This window comes from Schistocerca piceifrons, chromosome 3 (assembly GCF_021461385.2).
Source record: "Schistocerca piceifrons isolate TAMUIC-IGC-003096 chromosome 3, iqSchPice1.1, whole genome shotgun sequence".
NCBI classification, from domain to species: Eukaryota; Metazoa; Arthropoda; class Insecta; order Orthoptera; family Acrididae; genus Schistocerca; species Schistocerca piceifrons.
Window position 1 is genome coordinate 577,420,602 of NC_060140.1, and position 7,394 is coordinate 577,427,995.

Genomic DNA, 7,394 nt, shown 5'->3' on the forward strand with positions numbered 1-7,394 from the left:
AACCGCATTATTGTACAAATCTTCATTCTCCTTCGACTTAGACCTCGAAATGTTGTTGCTGTAGAGCTTATCAACCTCCCATGAAAGCTTTTTAAGCTCAGTGAGAAGCTAAACCACAAGATTATCCCTGACACAAGATTCGTATCAGCTAAGACTTGAATCATAGGATGATGCAACTTGCAAAGTCGGCATACATCACAAACAGGTATCACTCCTGATGGTGAACATTCTTAAGCTTAATGAATTTGTTTTCCTCAATAGGCATAATAACGTGTACTGGGTCCTTGGAAGTGCAGTCTATTAGATCCTTTACTAATTATTTGCTGAGAAAAAGGTTCTGAGACAGCTTAAGCAAATATGCAGTTTACCATTGTGTATACTCAGTTGAGATGAAATTACTCGGGACATGACCTTCATCTGAACATAATGACACCTGTCTCCATCGGAGAATAACAGTATGTTCACATGCATGTTGCACTCACCAGCAAAGTTTGAGAAGTCGAGGGGTCTGCCAACTATATGTTTATCTTGTTTGTTCAGCTCATCTGACTTGCTGTTCTCCAGGCCATAAACATGAACCAGTATTCTGATATTCTGCACCTCAAATTTAGATGTGTCCTGGATCTTGGTGCAGAACTAAAAGCCATCAAATTTATAATACTTATGAATGTCAAAGTATCAACCACATCAATATGTATGCTGGGGATGATTCTAATAATTGTAATTTCTTCCACAATTCAGGATTTAGCGTGAGAAGTAAGTCTGGTCGGTTTTATTTTCGAGATTAACTCATCCATTCTTATCAGTTATATTCTTAGAAAGATTGATATAACTGGACCCTCCACTTACTGGATCATAGAAATACGTATGAATGTCAAAGAAGCATTTGGCTGAGTGCTGTAGCTAACCCTCTAACTTCTGTCTCGGAAAACCGGTCCAGTATAGCACTTAAGGTGGACGCACAAAATATTTCAGTGATTGATGCGCTTCGCGATATCATTCCATTCCTCCTCCCCCCCCACCCCCCCACCCCCCAAGGACAGTGAAGGCATATCCCTTCAATGCCAGAGGCCTGTTTGGGAGGATGCAACGGTTCAGTGCAGGGCACCACACTGCATTTTATGGTGGGATACCGCACATCACCAACAGCCTTGAGGAGGTTTGTTTTCAGAACAGGGAGACATCCTTTGAGAACCCCTACTGGGTCACGGTACCCTCCTGCTGGATTCTTGATCCTAGTGAACGAGATCGCTCCTCAAAAGTTTTTTGCCATTATCTTTAAATTTTTTTATTTTCTTTGTTGGTTTAAAGATTTTATTTATTTCATTTATTTAGTGAAATTTTTTAAGAAAAGTTAATAGAAGAGTTAAACTTCTAGTTTTATGTTTTCAAAACATATGCTTTTCCTAGAGTTATACGCAGTCATAGAGTATTCTAATTGCAGTATGATGTTACTAATCTGATGTCCTTCACTAAAAGGACAGCGGAGGGAACTGCCGCTAGTCCCAGGATTACTACAGGCTGCGAATTATTGAACTATATGAAAATACGTAAATTAGTTACAAACTACGGCGTGCACGCACTTTATTCAACATGTAAACGTCACTACAGATATTCGCATTTATATTATGACATGTTCTACACGCCTGGTGCAGATGCGTAGCGACATTCTGCATGACCTGCTGAAGTGTCGGAACATCGATGCTGTTGATGGCCTCCTGAATGGCTGTTTTCAGCTCAGCAATGGTTTTAGGGTCTTGTCTTTAATATAGCCCCAAAAAGGAGTCGCATGTGTTCAGATCCGGAGAATATGGCGACCAACCGATGTCCATGCCACTGACCTTTGGATACCCCAGAAACAGAATGTGGTCCCCAATGTGCTCCTCCAGGATACCAAACACTATCCTGTTTCAGTGGGGTTGAGCTCCGTCTGTCATGAACCACATCTTGTCGAAATCAGGGTCACTTTGGATAATGGAGATGAAATCATGTTCCAAAATGTTCACATACCATTCGTTAGTCACTGTGCCATCAAGGAATATCGCACTGATTATTCCATTACTGAGCATTGCTCATCATACAGTCATCCATTGAGGGTGGAGAGACTTTTCGGTCACAAAATATGGATTTTTAGCGCCCCAAATGCGTCAATTTTGCTTATTGACGAACTGATCCAAATGAAAGTGGGTTTCTGTCGCTAAACTAAAAAACAATGCGCGTATTAATTCCCATCATGCCCCACAGCCAGCCATATATATATGTATATATATATATAAACAAATTGATTGGGAAATATAGAATTATATATATATATAAAGGTACACTAAAAATTTAAATAGTTCATTTCCCATTTTAATTTCTTGTTCTTTGCCATATATACACAACGTTTACATTTTCTTTCTGATCATTCTATATGCAATATTTACATTTTAATCATATCTTCCTGATAATTTATTTGTCTATGTACAATATATAGATGGGAAACTAAGACCAGCGAACAGATGCATAAGGAATCACACACACATGCATACATACAAACATATACAATACCTATGTGAACACATAGTGTGCACACAATATACATGGACAGCCAGGCATGTGCACACACACACACACACACACACACACACACACACACACACACACACACACACACACACACACGCCTGTGAGAAGCAATTTATCCACCTATTCTGCACATACATCCAGTATTTACAAATAAATTAAGCAGCCACATACTCATTCACTCAATGATTAGTGTAAGTGTGGGAAAGTCTGCGTCCCATACTCAGAGATGAACTATTTGTCATCATGATGTGACAGCCCTACTTTCAGTTACAGTTCAGTATTTACCTCACTGCCTCTCTATAGAAATACTACTTGGCGCCCTGTATGTGGAGCAGTACCAAAGCCTGTATCAAGACAGCCTTTGAGGCAGCATGATCCACGCCCTTAGCCACTTTTGGATGGCACCAGCAGCTATGTAGTACACATAAGTTTTCAATATGAGCCCTACAAACTCCACAATCTAAGAACCATTCGCCTCGTCTTGCATCAGAACAACAACATCCTGGTTTGATGTGTTTTTCGAAAATGATTATCAACCACGTATCCAGATTATCGAATTCTTTGTGATCGTACCTAATTACTTGTATACAGCCCAGCCTTTCAGCCAATTGATGAAACTGTCTGTATCCATACAAAGTAACTTAGGATCACCTAAGTTTGGTTTGGCTTCGCAAACTCGGAATTACTAAATGCAGAGTTTGGAAAGGTCCGTAACACATATATCGATATAGACAAGCTTCGTTTATTGCACTCAAACCTTTGCCATCCACGCAGTGACTAGTCCTTCATTTTGTCTGTAAAGGTCCACCTTGTTCACATAAATTATACGGTTCACAATTACGGTTTCGGCTATTGCCATCTTCAGATCAGTTACAAATAAAAAAAAAACAGTAGTGCAACAGCCTAAGTTGAATAAGCTGTAGCAATTTCCACAATAGGTCTAGCAACAGATATTAAAAATAAAAAATACTAAATGATTAACAGCCATAAAAATATTCTAATGTAAGTATCAACAAGAAGACTGATGTACCTACCCAAGTACACAGCAAGTGCTGGTAATGGAGTGGGTGCATCCTGTATCTATACAAATAATAGAGGGCACTAATGCTAGGGTACATGAGTAACCAGTATCGTAAATAAATAGTTAAAATACAATATGCATAGTCATTAATTAAGATTATTTGATACAGAAAAAAGAGTGTCTGACTATAAATAATGAACTGACACACAATATGTGGAAATAAAATCCAAATTTAAAATCCACTTACTTGCCTGGCAAAGTAGAGAACATATAAATGTTTAAAAGTCAGAAAGCAAGTTTAAAAGTAGCATCTCATCTATTAATCGAAACCTTTCAGCGTGACAAAACAAGTAAACATCATCATAAGTTTAAGATAACTAACAGGACAATGACTTATTTGTAACAGATCTGAAGACGGCAATCGCTGAAACTAATAACTGTGAAATGTATAATTTATGTGATCAAGACTTTTGCAAATAAGATGCCACAACATGATCACGGGCTGACTACAGACTTTATATCTTCAACTGACAGTCCTTTCCCATTTCAAATTTGGTTTGGTGATATAATTTCTTGTAACATAGTGCCCACTCAACGATAAACTAAATGAATTTCGCGATATTCTCTAAAATTCTTCACTGTTTTTCTGCAAATTTTATTATTCATTAACTTGCATAAATCTTCTTGAAAGTCACACACCTCGAGAGCCCTCTGTTCAGTGCTTACGTCATTCTATTCCTTCAATAAGCAACGCTGGTTACTTGCTGAAGGAGATGCTCCAGGTGCCACTAACAAGTTTCATACCCAATCTGTGCACACAATGGGGAAGTCCCACTCGATTTCTGCATCCGGAGAATAGCAGCTCTTCAAAATAGGTCAACAAATTGATGCTGACATCTCTTCTTGTTAAGACTATGTGTTATATATATGACGGTAGTATCTGTTCCCGAAAGAACAGTTAGCTAGAAATGAAATGATAATTAAATGGACACCCTAGCTGCAAACAGGCGTTGATGTACTTCATTGGGGACATGTTGAATATGTGTGCCCCGACCGGGACTCGAACCCGGGATCTCCTGCTTACATGGCAGACGCTCTATCCATCCGAGCCACCGCGGGCACAGAGGATAGTGCGTCTGCAGGGACTTATCCCTCGCACGCTCCCCGTGAGATCCACATTCCCAACACGTCCACACCACTACATTCGTAGTGCGCCTAATACATGTTTGCCCATCATACTCATTACTCGTGGCAGATTAATCTACCAAGTCCCGTACGAGTTCGGGCATAGCGTGTGCGTGGGCTCAAGAAGGTCTATGCCCGGGAAGCCATATTTTAACTATATATGACGGTAGTATCTGTTCCCGAAAGAACAGATACCGTGGTGTGGACGTGTTGGGAATGTGGATCTCACGGGGAGCGTGCAAGGGATAAGTCCCTGCAGACGCACTATCCCCTGTGCCCGCGGTGGCTCAGATGGATAGAGCGTCTGCCATGTAAGCAGGAGATCCCGGGTTCGAGTCCCGGTCGGGGCACACATATTCGACATGTCCCCAACGAAGTACATCAACGCCTGTTTGCAGCTAGGGTGTCCATTTAATTATCATTTCACTATGTGTTATGTTAGCCTTGAGGGAGTGAAATAGAAGACACGATCCAGATAATAAGTGCCCGAGCACACACGCCGGAATTTCTCGAAAATGTCCGCGAGCAAGTGTATAATGTTGTTCATGTATAATCTAGCATATTCTCCTAAACTAGGGCTGTGAAATCCTGCCAAACATTCAGAGTGTGCTGACATTCCTTAGTCATTATGGCAGAGGCTGTGATTTAACTGGAGAATGCGGTTATGTCAGGCGACTTGGCTGTATGCAGGCTTTCCATCGAATCCAGGTATTCGTATAGAAAGAGCCCCTTCTTTGTCACAAGCTGAAATTTTTTTATCAGGATATGTGGCTCTTGTGATATGCGTGTCCTTCTGAGGTACTGGCTCAGAAAGTTTCTCAAGAGATGCATGCATGAAGCGAAACGAATCGAGGAAGTGGAGACATCTTATTGGCATAATTCTCTTTTCAGCGGTGTTAGGAATGACACCGACTCTGTCACCCTTCAAATCGAAATCACGCAAATGCTGAACGAGAATGTGGGCATCATACCTACTAAAAATGTCAGAGAAAATGGTATGTGCTATGGCAGCTGGTACTTCAAGCTGCATGCGTTGTGAGCCATGGAACTTCCCATTAGATGACAACAGTCTATGTGGATTTTCCGCTTGTCTAGCCAACAGTAACCCACGAACATGACTGTCAGTCACTGGAACATTATTGTGATAAATTCTGTAAACCATTAGTTAATTTGTTAGGTCGTTGTTATTTCATTACTCTTTTGCTATTGACTTTTTCTTAGTAACAGTTTGTTTATAACAATACCTGAACCTCTCCCTATGATGCACAGACCTCGAATGAAGAGGCCTATCCAACTGAAATGGTTATAAGTATGAGAAGATGAGGGGGAGCTTGGTCCAGGGGATGCGGGTGGGAGGAAGGATGTGTGCTGAGAGGTGGTTTCCCATCAATTTTTTATCACGCAGTACCATGTGACACGTGTCAGGTTACATCATGACCTTGAACACACCTCGTACTATTACCTAAGGTGCCTGGGTGGGACAAGGGTTCCTCTGGATGACCCTGAACAACTGCCAGTGGTTCCCTGGGGAGAGGGGAGTGAGGGGTGCCCTTGAATACAACTAACCCAAGTCCATCATGTCACACCGGGAGCTGTTATCTGTGACATTTAGATAAGAAACCTTTTATAGCCGGATTGCAGGTAGAACCCGCCCTGCTTATCTCATTATCATCATCAATTTTCCTTCTATATTAGCAGGTTCTTTGCCTCTCCATTTTCTGCAATCCATTGCTTCCTTCTTACGGCTGCTGTACGTTGCACCGTCCATCATGTCATTCAGTATATGAAATCTCTTCCTTTCTCGCTTCCTTTTCTCTTCTACATAACCTTCTAAAACTGTTTTTATCAGTCCGTCATTCTTTCTTAAAATACGCCCAATCCAATTTCCTTTTCTTCTTTTTATTACATCTAGTAACTGTCCTTTCTCTCCCACTCTTCCCAGTACCTCTTCATTTTTTTCCTCTGTCCATCCAACTTATTCTTTCCATTCTCCGCCATGTCCACATCTCAAAAGCCTCCAGCCTTTCTCTGTCTTTCTTCCTCAAAGTCCATGTTTCAGCGCCACGCAGAAGAACACTCCATACAAAACATTTTATGAGTCTTTTCCTCTGTTCTCTGTCCAGACTGCTGCAGAAAATCCTCCTTTTCTTATAAAATGCCTCTTTTGCCATTGCTATCCTCGTTTTAATTTCCGTGCTGCACTTCAAGTCGGTGTCTATTCTGCTTCCAAGATACTTAAAATTTTGCACATGTTCTAATATTTCTCCAGTCAGCATAATGTTTATTTTTTATTTCCTCCTAGTGCCAATATTTTTGTTTTCTTAGTGTTAATTTTCATTCCATAATTTTTTCCGTTAGCTTCAACGCTGTCCACTAAATCCTGTAATTCTTTTTTCCCTGTGGCTAGAAGGACCATGTCACCAGCAAACCTCGAACACCCTACTCTTCTTCATCCAATTTCTACTCCTTTGCCATCTAATGGTCAATCATATTTTCCAAGTAGAGGTTGTAGAGGGTAGGTGATAGCATCCTTGTCTTACACCTTTTCTTAGTCCGATCCAGTTTGTGCTTTCTCCTCTCAGGCTTTTTGATTCAGATATAATGAGTTTACAAGTCTTCT

The 7,394-nt window shown here is 40.7% G+C and overlaps 2 non-coding genes across 2 annotated transcripts; one reads left to right on the forward strand and one right to left on the reverse strand.

Annotated features, from left to right (window-relative positions):
- Nucleotides 1-4,634: 4,634 nt before the first annotated feature.
- Trnat-ugu lies at nt 4,635-4,709 on the reverse strand. The gene has a single exon. It is a non-coding gene; the product is annotated as a tRNA-Thr (tRNA).
- A 340-nt stretch (nt 4,710-5,049) lies between these two features.
- Trnat-ugu lies at nt 5,050-5,124 on the forward strand. The gene has a single exon. It is a non-coding gene; the product is annotated as a tRNA-Thr (tRNA).
- The last annotated feature ends 2,270 nt before the right edge of the window (nt 5,125-7,394 follow it).